At 37.1% G+C, this 14,197-nt stretch overlaps 1 protein-coding gene across 1 annotated transcript in view; it reads right to left on the bottom strand.

Annotated features, from left to right (window-relative positions):
* The window catches only part of TMEM236 (transmembrane protein 236), a 52,384-nt gene extending 41,349 nt beyond the window's left edge, over window positions 1-11,035 (bottom strand). Inside the window, exon 1 of the mRNA XM_037000795.2 lies at window positions 10,897-11,035. The gene's annotated coding sequence lies outside the window, so the exon portion shown is untranslated. The remainder of the gene's footprint in view (window positions 1-10,896) is intronic.
* Between the last annotated feature and the right edge of the window lie 3,162 nt (window positions 11,036-14,197).

The raw sequence follows: 14,197 nt of genomic DNA, 5'->3' as shown, positions 1-14,197 counted from the left end.
CATTTACCAACGTTATGCTATCACAGTCCAGACTATACTCAATTTATATTATAGGAAAAAGCATAATTTCATCTGACTATTAAATAAACAATTTCATAAAAGCAAAGATAACAGCATATTCATTTTGTAACCCTTTCAATATCAGGTATTTATCTAGTGACACCATTCTCGAAATTAACAAATTGTAGAGAATGTCCTAACTTTGGCTTGTTTTTAGTCTTTATGAAAATACTTAATATTCAAAGAAGTATTTTTCAGTATCAGGAACCAAAATAAGTTTCATGTGAGAATGTTTTAGCATTTTACGCAAAATCATTACAATTTTATAGAAAATTATAATTTTATACAAAATTATTATATTATTGACTATATTCCATATGCTGTGCTTTTCAGCCTTGTGACTTTTTTTTTTAGGTTCAAAATAATGGATTTATTGCATGCACTTATTTTATTTTATTTTTTATTTTTTGAGAGGGCATCTCTCATATTTATTGATCAAATGGTTGTTAACAACAATAAAATTCAGTATAGGGGGGTCAATGCACAATCATTAATCAACCCCAAGCCTATTATCAACAGTCTCCAATCTTCTAAAGCATAACAAACAAGTTCTTACATGGTGAACAGTGCAAGGGCAGTCATATCACAGAGAAACTTTCAGTTTTGATTACACATCATGAACTATAAACAATCAAGTCAGATATGATTATTCATTTGATTTTTATACTTGATTTATATGTGAATCCCACATTTCTCCCTTATTTACTTATTTATTTATTTTAAATAAAATGCTGAAGTGGTAGGTAGATGCAAGATAAAGGTAGAAAATATAGTTTAGTGCTGTAAGAGGGTAAAGTAGATGATCAAGTCTGTGCCTATAGACTAAGTATTAATCCAAGCTAGACAAGGGCAGCAAAACATCCACGAATGCAGAAGATTTCTCTCAAAACAGGGGGGGGGTGGTGAGGTTCTAAGCCTCACCTCTGTTGATCCCCAATTTTTCACCTGATGGACCCCTGCGACTGTGCCTGTCTTAGGTTGTTCCTCCCTTGAGGAATCTTACCCGTCTCTGGCTAATCAGTCATCTTCCGGGGCCATACAGGGAAATATAAAGTTGGTAAGTGAGAGAGAAGCAATATTCTCTGAAAAGGTTAGCTTTTTACTTCTTTGCAGATTTATGCCCTGTGGCTTCTATGCCCAGCATTTGTCTTGAGGTATCTTTACCACTTGGAAGAATTATGATACTCGGTAATTTTTGATATGAGGCACAAATTCTACTAAAGGGCTGTAATTAGGAAGGAAGAAGAAAAGCTATAGAAGTAGCAGACGGAAGAAAACATGGGAAGATTGATTATTTCTTTGACGTATCTTCTTGTAGAGTAACATAAGGATGTATAGGTTTTAACAAACTACCAATTAAATTGTATACACACATTAACAGAATAGGAATACAGATACATAACAAAAGCAGACCTAAAATTACCAGCCATATCCAGTGAAACCAAGAAAACCAGTTAGGTACCCTAGGCATTTTTGAAAACTTAATAATATGATGGATATTGTCTAACTGAATTTGAATAGTTTGAGAAAAATCAGACAAATTAAAACAACACATTTCTGGGAACTGTTCACATCCCATATGTTCTTTTAACAGTAGATAGTCTGTAGTCGCAAGATTTTGGAGCACTGCAACTTGCACTTCTCCTAATTCTTGGTTGAGTTCCGACAGTATAGATCCAGTCCAATTTGTTGTTTTACTGTATGCACAGGCCAACTTAGATTTCTCTTTCTTCATTCCAATGGCAAGTCCAGGAACAGGCGGGATGAATGCAGCTACAACTGCAACAGCGCCAGGATCTTTGTTGAAGTTTTTTGATGATCATCTTCTGGAATGACTCTTCCAGAGGATGTTGATGTTGGAAGTTCTTCTTCAAATCGTATCTTAATTCATTTTCTAGGCAGCCAAATTAGGCTTTGATCCTCTGTATAAACACAAACAAACCCTTTGCCCACACTTTGATATGACCTTTATACCATTGTGAAGAACCTATTGTAGACCACCACACAGGAACTGCTTTTTTTTTTTAAGAGACAGAAATATTATCAGAAAAATGTACTTCCATAGCTGATCATCCAACACCTGCCTAACTTAGGTCACTTGTTGAGCTGTTATATACACTGTCTGAAGATTCTTTTCTTCTCTCCATTCTTATTCCTCCTCCTCCATTCTTTATATGTTGGTTGTTTAATTCTGTGCTCTTTTGTGTTTCCTTTAACTGCTTTTTCTGGGTAGTTGATTTTATTTTTTGCCGTTAGTATTTGGTTGGTCTGCTTTCTTTGCTGTGATTTTATTTTCTCTGATGACATCTGTTTAGTCTTAGGAGTACTCCTGTCTAGAATAGTTCCTCTAGAATACCCTGTAGAGGTGGTTTATGGGAGGCAAATTCTCTCAACTTTTGCTTGTCTGGGAATTGTTTAATCCCTCCTTCATATTTAAATGATAATCGTACTGGATACAGTATGCTTGGTTCAAGACCCTTCTGTTTCATTGCATTAAATATATCATGCTATTCTCTTCTGGCCTGTAAGGTTTCTGTTGAGAAGTCTGATGATAGCCTGATGGGTTTTCCTTTATAGGAAACCTTTTTCTCTCTAGCTGCCTTTAAAACTCTGTCCTTGTCCTTGATCTTTGCCATTTTAATTATTATGTGTCTTGGTGTTGTCCTCCTTGGGTCCTTTCTGTTGGGAGTTCTGTGTACTTCCGTGGTCTGATTATTTCCTCCCCCAGTTTCGGGAAGTTCTCAGCAATTATTTCTTCAGAGACACTTTCTATCCCTTTTCTCTCTCTTCTTCTTCTGGTACCCCTATAATGCAGATATTGTTCCTTTTGGATTGGTCACACAGTTCTCTTAATATTGTTTCATTCCTGGAGATCCTTTTATCTCTCGCTGAGTCAGCTTCTATGCGTTCCTGTTCTCTGGTTTCTATTCCATAAATGGCCTCTTGCATCTTATCCATTCTGCTTATAAATCCTTCCAGAGTTTGTTTCACTTCTGTAATCTCCCTCCGGACATCTGTAATCTCCCTCCGGACTTCATCCCTTAGCTCTTGTATATTTCTCTGCATCTCCGTCAGCATGTTTATGATTTTTATTTTGAATTCTTTTTCAGGAAGATTGGTTAGGTCTGTCGCCTTCTCAGGTGTTGTCTCTGTGATCTTTGTCTGCCTAAAATTCTGCCTTTTCATGGTGATAGATAGTTTGCAGAGCTGGCATGAGTGACAGCTGGGAGAACGTCCCTTCTTGGTGGTTTGTGCTGGACAGCTGCGCACAGATGGGCTTCTCATTCTTGCCCGGCCACTATGAAGTTTATCTCTGCTGTTGCTGTGGGCATGGCCTGCCTCGGGCTGCTGCTCCAATATGGCAGAGCCACATCGGAGGGGAAATGGCCGGGAGGCTGTTTATCTCCATGAGGGGCCTCTGAGCTGCCCTGCTATCCAGGGGCTTAGGGTGTCCGGAGTTCCCTGCTGCTGGGCTAAGTGTCCCGGGACGCTTCTGTCTGGCTGTGGCGTCCCTGTCCCTTTAAGACTTCCAAAAAGCACTCGCTTTTCTTTGTCCCCAGGGTGCCGGCTGCAGAGACCCACTCACAGGTCTTACTGTCCTGTTTCCCTAATTTTCAGCACCCCACACATGCACTGTGTCTGCAGTCTGGTGCGGATGGCTAGGGCTGGCTGTTTACCAGTCCTGGGCTCCCTCTCCCTCCCAGCTCCTACTCCTCTCCTCCTGCCGGGAGCTGGGGTGAGGAGCGCTCGGGTCCTGCGTGGCCACGGCTTGTATCTTACCCCCTTTGCGAGGCGCTGGGTTCTCGCAGGTGTGGATGTAGTCTGGCTGTTGTCCTGTATCTTCTGGTCTCTCTTTTAGGAAGAGTTGTCTTTGTTGTATTTTCAAAAATATATGTGGTTTTGGGAGGAAATTTCCACTGCTCTACTCACGCCGCCATCTTGGCTCCACCTCCTCTCATGCTTTTATTTTTAAGATTTCTTTCTTTCCTTTTTTTCTATTTATCCAGTCATTTCAGTTGCTTTCAACAGGAGGATTGGTCCACATACCCTAACCTACTAGAGGTGAAAATCTGCCTTATCTGATCTCTAATAATCCTCTGAGGTTTGTGTACAGATGTATGACAGGCTGCTTTCCCGGATAAGGAAACTGAGGCTGAGGGATGTTTAGGGACTGGGTCAAGATCACACAAGTAAGGCACAGCCTGGAACTCCTGAGTCTCAGGCTTCTTTTCTTTCCACCCACAACATTGCCTTTGAGCCTTCTTCTACTGGGCGTAGTCTTAGAATTTTAGACTATATATTATTTAGACTATATATTTTATTGGTGTAACTTTTTCCAGATATGGTGTTTTAAATGGAAAACAATAATTGCTTTCTTTTTCTTTCAGCTGAAGTGAGTAGCGAATACAGTATGGACAAGGCAATGGTTGAATTTGCTATGATGGATTGGGAACTAAACCATTATGTAAAAGCTGTTCAATCTATGATAAGTCATGTAAGTTTATACCATTTACCTGGATATATTTGGTTACAACTCACTGACCTAGAAATGGAAACACAAAAACAAAATTCTTCTCTAACCTTTCATCATCCTTTATCCTTACTGTAGCAGCTATTGATTTCTTCTAAATTAGGAAGTTTATAGAATAAAAATCTTAAATATTTTCCCAGCTAGGCCACCTAGGTTTAATTAGGATATTTTATCTGTTTTAGATTGTCTTATATTTTTTGTTTTGAAATTTTTAGTGTAAGCCTCCTTTGAATACGAATAGATCTTTATAAAATGCTAAAAATTGCATAGAACTTGTTTTTATTGTTATATTTGCTTAAGCATACAACTTAGACCAGGTTTAGTTACTCATTCTCCAGCTTTAACTAATATATAGCTATTGCAAAATTTGTAAGATCAGATTATATGAAAGAGTTTTAGAGCAAGGTTAAAAATAAAGAAGGTTGGCATTTCATTTTTTTCCAGAAGCTAAACTTATCTTTGTTGAGTCCAGCTGTAACAGGAACAACACATAAGGCAGTTAAGGTGGGAACTTAGCAACATCCTTTTCAGTAGTACTGTGTTGAGTAAGAAATGAGCAATATGATTGCAGTAATGTTTCTAAGAAGTCCTTTGTCCTCTAAGCAGTGGAAACTCCCCTTTGAACTGATTTCATATACCTGTATAATAGGGTGTCTTGTACTTCTGGTTTCTTTATTTGCCTTTTCTAATATCTGTGGGAAAATTCCAAAAATCAAATATTTTACAATGTAGAATACAACTATTTAGTTGAAGATAAATTTTAAAATATGGTGCAATACTTAAGCCATACTTAAATGAGCATTACCTAGTTACACATTCATAATTATATAAAGTTTTCCTGTGTTTTCAAAAAGAATTTTAATGTTTTTTTCTGGTTTAAGAATTTTTGCTTTTTTTAATGATTTGTGTTCATTAAGTGTAGTATTTGTAACTAACTAAAGAATGTCCGCTTATATCGAACTAATAAACTCATTCAGCTTATGAAATTCTGATGTTTCTAGTGATTGAGGTTATTGGTCCTGGTACTGTGAATATTTCTTTCATAGGAAAATATGAAAATGATGTCATGTTGGGGCATTTGATACTGGATTATAAAGTGCTTAGCCCAGAGGTTTGCAACTCCAGCTGGACTCTGGAACCAGCCAGTTGCTACTTTAAAGAGATTCTGATTTCATTGGTCTGGAGCAGGGTTGGGCACCAGTATTTTTTTAAAAACTCATTCTAATATGTATCCAGGGTTGAAGACCACTGCTTTATAGAATAGTGTGTTTGCTACCAAAGGTCAGAGTTGGGCCTATTGTATAGATAAATCCTGCTTTGACCCTTATATTCTACAGAGGTTATTTGATAGGCCTTTCTCTATCTTTACTTAGGTGTTGTGCAGATGTAATAGCCCAGTGTACATTATAGACAAGAAAACAGATTAAAGAATTTAACATGGATTTTTTTTCCTATAAAATTGTAGGATTCACAGATGTTCAAGGTATTTTTACATAAAGAATCCAACTTTTCTCCCTTTAAAAAACTGAGTCACTCAGTTTTAAAAAAAGACAAGCCCTCTCTCACCCACATTCTATAGTTCACAGCATTCTTTCATCTTGAGCCCTCTTGCCATTACCCCCGCCCTGCTAAACAAGAAAGGTGACACTTTGAGTTTTATCCCACTTTTGAGTCCTAACCTTACCCTAGACTGTAGAGCAACTTGAATTTAGTGATTCTAATGCTTGTCAGGAAACTCCCTTGTCTTTCATAAGGGGAGAAAACATGCTTATTGTCCTTTTCTGATGCAAAGTTGTGCTCTCTGTACAGGCTTGATACAAGACCAAGTAATAGCAACTCATAATTTTATAATGTTTCTAAAACCTGAAACTATATAGTGTCGTAGTGGGTTATGATCATTATTTAGAAGGAAATATCTTACACTCTCTTTATGTATTCTACATGTTTGAAGTTATGGATATTGCTATCTTATTGCTTGTTTTGGTGAGGGATAAAAAGTGAACAACAGCTTGATAGGGGCCAGAATGGTAGAGTTCTTTAGAAATAGCAATGGTCTAGTGATCAGAAAGTCTTCTTGCCCTAGTTCTTCCATTTTGTAACTTATGACCCTGGGTCAAGAAACTTAACCTTTTGGAACCTCATGTTCTCCATTTATAAAATTCTTGGTCTGCCTATTCCACAAGATTATTGTGTGAATTGGATTAGATACTGTATATCAAACACTTTGACATTCATAAACTTTGATGGAGATGTAAGATAGTGTGTTATTGCAAACCCATATTTCCAAACATATTCCTTAGATAGAAAGAACAAGATATTTTTTAAAGACAAGTATTTTGCTCGCTTGTGTCAAAGCTTTGAAACAGAACTTCTTTTGGGTTTTGACCTGTTGGAATCCAAAAATGATGTAGGATTAGATATAAGCTAGTTAAGTTATAGTATGAGGTGTTCATAACCTCTAAGATGAAATTGTTTTAAAATGAGATTATTAAGACACAGATAATAGGAAGCTGTATGTGTCCCCTTTGTTCTGTCAGAGACTTTTAGAACTATAGCACTTCCATTACTATAACATTTGCCAGAATTCTGATCCACTGTGTGGTCTTACTATTTATGAATTTTCGTCATAGAAAACTAAAAAAAAAAAATTAATCACCAAAGAGCATTAAAGTTTTTTTATTTAAATATGTCTTTCTCCTATTCTTTTCCACACCTCTGAAAGGGTGTTGGGCATTCACAATGGAACATTCCATGTGCAGCTCAATTTACCAACAATCCTTAGGAAGTCCCTTTGGCATGCAGCACCTTCAGATTGCCTTTCTTTGTCCTTAGAGAAAATAGAGCTACTATGTTCTAAGATGGCTGAAGACTTGATTTGGAACCAGTATTTATGTCAGTGCTCTGAAATTTTAAAAAAAGGGGCTTCGTTCCATCTAGTTTGCAGAGGCAATATTATGCAGTGGGCACTAAAAAAAAATTTCCAGACAAGTCTATAAGTCATTTAGAAAATCTCTCAGGATAAATAGGTGTTATATACCTGTCACCATGCTTTAAAACATTCCTGTCAAACCACAGAGAGTTTTGTATGAGCTCTTTGAAGACTTTCAGTCATGAGACCACATATGTGATGAAAGCATTTTGAAAGCTGTAAAATGGCACACGGATACCCTACAGCACAGTTACTTCTTTTATTACTGTTACTGCCAGGGAGAAACTTAGTTTCAAGTTGAGAGAAGAGTGATGTTCTGAACATTCAACTTTTGATGACCTCATGTTCTTTCCCTTAATATCTAAGCTTTTATTATTTGAGTATATTGAAGGAGTGCCATTGGCTGGATTTTTTGCTCTCAAATATTTATTGAATAAATATTTACTAAACATATGTGCCAGGTACTTCCAGGTGCAAGAAACAGAAGGTCTGTTACCAAAGCCCACATGACTCCCACCTTCAGGATGTCTGAAGTCTAGAGAGGAAGACAAATGTTAAACAAAGAATAAAACAGATATTATGACGACTATTGTGTGTACCGCAAAGGGAAAATAGAGTGTTCAAGGAGAGTTACTAACTTGGGGTTCGGGAGACTTTTTTCTGAAGAAGTGATGCTTAATGTACAGTGAAAGTCAGATGAGCCTGAACATGGTGATCATGACATATACTTTGTCTGTGTGATTTTTGCATGAAATGGAAGCATCTTTTTTTCTGATTGCCTTGATGCCAAAGTTTCAGAGTGCCTTGATCAAGCCAAATCAAACATTGATAAAGCAGGCCAGAGAGAGCCTACTTTTATATATGGAAATTTTTAAGTATATAGAGTACTTGAATGATTTACCTAGGGTTGGTCAATGATTCATTCACTCAAATATGAGTACCTACTGTGTGCCAGCACCTGTGCTTAGTGATGCAAGTCACGGCGATAGCAGATTTAAGAATAAGTGCATTACTGATACTGTGCTTTTCAAGCCATTTCACTAGTAAAATAGGGGTAATCCCTCTTAAGGAATAAACAGTACAGTGTACTGAATAGACAGTGGTAATACTGTGTATTTTTGACTCAGTATTTATGTGATTGTTTTAAACTGAAGTCCCATCTTGTGGCTTCAGATTCCAGGGGGTGGGTACCAGTTTAGTTCAAGGAATCCTCAAATCCATTTTCAGGTGTATGTTTTTCAAATAAGAGATGATAAAGAGTTCCAGTCACTATCGGGGGGTCTTCCAACTTTTTTACAATCTCAATTCTCATAGTGAAAAGGGATGGGTGCCACAAAGCTAAATGATAAATGGCTTGACAGGTCAGATTAGTTAGACATATTATTAGCAGTCAGTGATAAAATGTACATCCTCTGTGATTTTTGGTGAGCAGTCTAGTCCTGGAGGTCAGCAAAAGTAACTAAAGCTTGAGATTCACATTATACTTTGGTGTTAATTTTATCATGATACCTAGTTGTGTAATTTTACTTAACAAACCTTAAATTTTAAAAGAATTGTCAGATGTTGTTCTTTTAGGATGTGCCGCATCCACAGGTTAATTTATTGAAAAATGCAGACCACTGGTATTTTCTTTACTTTCTTCTACTACTGTCTTTTGTGCTGTGTGCATCTTATAAACTAAGTAGACTAGGTAAAATTTTCAGGTGTTTAAATCAGATTGGTGCCATATATATATATATATATATATATATAATTTTTAAAGATGGTGTTTTATAACAGTTCCTACTGAAAGCCTGGGAGGGAGAATATTTCTTCTTAACCTAATAGGAACAATTAGGTGCTAGGTTGGTTTACTCATGTTGTTTCTTATGAATCTTCTCATGGGTATGCCCTGTGTACCGTGGTTTTCACTTGATAAGCTAACCCGCACATTTTATCTGACTTTTAAGATATTGAGAGTTAGAAAGGTGGAAATATACCTCACCTCATGTAAGCTGTTGAAACCAATACAATCTTAGATATAATAAAAGAACGAGGTGGGTCAAAGGTGTAGCTTACCTCAGTCTTGTCATTATGCAACTAGTTTAGAACGTTTTTGACATTATCATTTCCCTATGCTTCCTTACCCTTCACCCTTCACCCTTCAGCTGGTAAGCATTGCCTTTTGTAAATCTTATTTCAAGTTACCTTAACATCCACTACTTTGACATGAAATCTTATGGGGTATCTTGCAAGTTGGGAGTTACATTTTAGTTAAACAAGATTTAGGGAACACGTCTCATTTAGAAAGCTAGTTTATATAGTATCTGAAAGAAGTTCCAGGCCAGAGGATATAATTTATTAGATATGATTATCTATGGACTAAATGTCAGACTGCCCCCCACACTGAATCACTGGCACAAGAGAAAGGAAGAGAAATGAGTTTGGGGGTTATAAAATTTAAGGACAAAAGATTTCTGAGTATGAGAGAAACTACTATTGCCAGGTAAGCAGCAAGACGGTAAGAAATGACAGTGGAATTAGTGAAAATCTCTTGGAGCCAGATGGGAAAGTACTAGAGAATACCCTTTCTTCTACTCCCCAGCCCCCATGCTCAGTATTCCAGAGTGGTGTGTGGTCACCACCTTTCTTGTCAAAAGTTTACAAATGCTCCATATATGAGCCTTGATATCTGTAGGAATATTGCCCAGTATGGAAATTAACCAGAAAAAAAATTTATTGACTTTAGGTATTCACTCTTCAGGTGAATTCAGGACCACTTGGCCCCCCAATGTGTCTATTTCTGTGATTATTGGTAATTAATTTCCATTCATTAAGTGCTTTAGAACTTCCTAAATTAAGGTTGTGTTTGGTAGCATTTTTTCTAACACACAGAGAGAGTTAGGTCTGGATATAGTATTTCACTAATTGAGTTGCTTCAGTAGGAAAGAATCTAGATTTAAATCTCTTAGTTTACCAAGTAATATAGCTGCTATTAGGTGAATATTCTGGTCCATGCTATATTGAGACTAATTTTCATGGGTAGTTTATAAAAATCCATCCTGGTGTTTTGTAAGTATTAAGTGTTGGATCGTATTCAGAATTATAAAATGTTTACACTCTACTGAGCCTTACGGTGCCTCTAGTGCAGCATTTTCAAAAGTTTCTCAAGAAGAAAGGATTTTGTGGTCAAATAAGTTTGGGGAATGCTTGATTAAAAGAATTTGCTTAAAGATTCTAAAACCTTTAATATGATTTTATGCATGGTGATTATTCAAAGGAGGTATATTTAGTAATTTTTTAAACTAATTTAACTAGAAAACCTCTTTGGGGGAAGGCCTGATGCTGTACAGAACCTACTTTGAAAATGAGTTTTGTATAGTCTCCACCCCCTTACCTTACAGAGGAGGCAGAGAGATGGGCCCAGCAGTTTGGGGAAGAGTCTTTGTGGCATTCAGGGAACTGGGGAGTACATCAACCTCCCTATCCAAAATGGCCTAAGAGATGTTTCCACAAGGAAGATCAGCAGAGGGCCAGGCTTCTGAAAAGACCGCAATTTTCCAACACTGAAAAAGAGGAAGGAAGTGTTTTTAAAAACGTGCACTGATTGCTTGGTGCTCAGTCTCTGAAGCAAACAAGACCCCTCTGTGGAATGTTGATTCAGGAGAGTGAAGGGAAGGAGAAGGGAATGTTTTTGAGGAAAGTAAAAGAGGAGGGTACAGAATAGGCAGAAAGGACCCAGTGTGGGCAGGAAAAGCACCAGGACCCTTGACAGATCTTATCCACCACAACACTACATTAAGGTACTAATAAGAGTATTGAACACCTTGGCCTCAGTGGCATCAGGAAATCCTGGCAGTTAATTATTTAAATTATTTAAATGATGTGAAATTTCTTTAATGTAGCCAACACAAGCTTATATCTGATATTGGGCATAGTTCACATATAGCATCAAACCCTTATTTTAGAGAGTTACTTTAGCCTCTTCCCACATAAAACTTTTCTCCATAATAGATCAGTAATACAGAGTTTGAGACGTAGGCCTTTCCCCACCATCTAGCAGTGGTGCCAGTGAGCCATGAGAGGGCATGGACAAGGCCATGTGCCTGAGGGCAGTGAAAGGGCATGGGCAAAGAGAGGTGGGGAGGTAGATTGGATAGGGGAACAGATCCCCAAATGTTAACGTTCACTGTAAAATGAGTGCATTTTCAGTGTGTGGAGTTGAAAGTAAGTGCTTCTTTCATAATTAGTCCAGTTAGTGCCAATACTGTAATGAAGATATCAAGCCTCTTGACATGTGTGCATCCAATGGCCACAAGATAATATTAACAGTGAGATAATTTGACAGAGAGAATACAAACATGCTTAAGAAATTCAGAGTAAGGGAAAAGAGCCTTTGCTTAAGTTCTGGCTTTTCTACACTCTAATTCTGAGCCTCAGTTTCTCTTAAAGTGGGGGTGGTAGTATAGGTCATAGAGTTCTGGTAACAATGAAAAGTGGTAGCCTGAAAGCACCTAGACAGTTCTGTCATACTAACGTATAAGGTTGCCCAAGGAGCTCTGTAAAGAAGAAGTCATTTCTTTGATCAAATTTAAATAATATCTGAAAGGAAATTTGAGTTGAAGTTTAAAGAGTAGAGCAGGCAGCAGGAAACCATTGGGAAAAACAAGAGATTACATTCCTTGATAGGTTGAAGGAAGAGCCTCATTCCTTTGAAGGAGTCTTCTGATAAGAGGAGGTATTGGGGGGAACTTAGCACTCATGTTCTATAAGCAGAAAGGATTGTGGGAGATGGGCCAGTGCAGAGGTAAGCAAGCAGCTGGCTTAAAGTTCCCTGACCAGTGAGTCTCCTTATGTCAGTAGTAACAAGAAAGAGATAGTACTCTTTACCATGTGCTAGTTAATAGCTATGAGGAGTATTATCTACTAGAGGTACGAACCAGACAACTAAGGAAAAACTTTGGTAAATCAGGAATAACCTGTGATGTTTTCTTAGGTAAAGTAAACAAATATTACTTAAAGATGTAAGCAAAAAAGCTCAATAAATAGCATAATTATAGTATCCATGTGCACACAGAGAAATCTTTCTTGAGCTACATTTCCATCTGTAAGTAATTTTTATCTTATTAGTAGCATCTATATGAAAAATAGGAGAAAAATGTGTTGGATTAGTCCTCTTGTGTATCATATGCAAATTGCCAGCTATATTTTAAATGAGCACTCTGTATAAATTGTTGACAAGTGAAAGAATAGAAGGAGTCTAAGTGGAGAGACTCTAAATGGACTTAGTTTTTCAGGCCCTGTATGTCTGTGGTTGTACCAGTAAGGAAAAGCTCTGTCATTCTGAGGTACAGCCAGGGCCTGGGGAACTGTCACTGAGAGAAATGGAGAGGATCTCTTTTTATTCTGTTTCTTTCTTGAAGCTTCTAGCAGCTGGCAATAGTGACACTTAAAACGTGCACTGATTTTTTAACTATTTCTTCAAAGACACTTTCTATCCCTTTTTCTCTCTCTTCTTCTTCTGGTACCCCTATAATGGTGTCATTGTTCCGTTTGGATTGGTTACCCAGTTCTCTTAATATTCTTTCATTCCTGGAGATCCTTTTATCTCTCTCTGCGTCAGCTTCTCTGCATTCTTGTTCTCTGATTCTATTCCATTAATGCCCTCTTGCATCTCATCCATTCTGCTTTTAATCTTTCATTCTTTTGTGTCATGGTGAACCTGATATTTTAGACATTGTAGCTTTTTGAATTTCATTTCTTTCTGGGCTTTTTTTTTTTTTTTTTTTTTGAGAGGGCATCTCTCATATTTATTGATCAAATGGTTGTTAACAACAATAAAATTCAGTATAGGGGGGTCAACGCTCAATGTACAATCATTAATCCATCTCAAGCCTAATTCTCGTCAGTCTCCAATCTTTTGTCTGGGCTTCTTTTTTTAAGGACAATTTATGTTGTATAATATAGCATTCTTTAAAACAGTGAAAAATCCTTATTAGTTTTTCATAGGCTAGAGTAGTATAATCAGTTATGAGAAATTTCTAATTATTTCTTCAATCTCTTATTTTACCTTAAAATAATCATTGTTATCTTCTACTAGAAAGTGATACTTAGAAAGACCAAGTCAGTATTACTTAAAATTGGAAACAATAACCAGAAATAGTTTAATATGATTGTATCAGAGGATTGATCTCCAGACATCCTGACTTGCTTGTTTTTTACCTTCCCCTTGACTGACAATGGGGGCCTCACATGCTTCAGTACTTGCCTTCTGATTGCCCAGCTATTTGTGGTTCTTGGAATGTTTTTGGTACCAAGGAGCAAACCCTCTCTACCCATCAGGTACTCTCCATCATCCTGACGTTATTTTAGCACTCTACAAGAAAGAGAAGCCAAAAATGCCATGTGAAATACTAAATAGGAACTCTAAATGGACTAAATCCTGGTGTACTGAGAGCATTCTTCTTGCAAAATCAGAAATAAACTTTGACGCATAAGGTATAGTTACACTGTGTTATAAAAAGCCTCGGCAGAAACATTGTATGCTCAGTTTATTCATAGAAGAAATTCCTAATATATTACTTAAAGCATCTAGAAATAAGAGGGATGAAATTTGAATGTCCTAGCAGATTTTCTGTAATAGTAGTGGGATTGTTCTGCCAGAGTATGGAATTAAAGTGCTTTGCTTTTGTAATATA

Source organism: Manis javanica, chromosome 2 (genome assembly GCF_040802235.1).
Source record: "Manis javanica isolate MJ-LG chromosome 2, MJ_LKY, whole genome shotgun sequence".
NCBI lineage: Eukaryota > Metazoa > Chordata > Mammalia > Pholidota > Manidae > Manis > Manis javanica.
The sequence above is the reverse complement of the archived record's forward strand: the minus strand, read 5'-3'. Positions and strand labels throughout refer to the sequence as shown.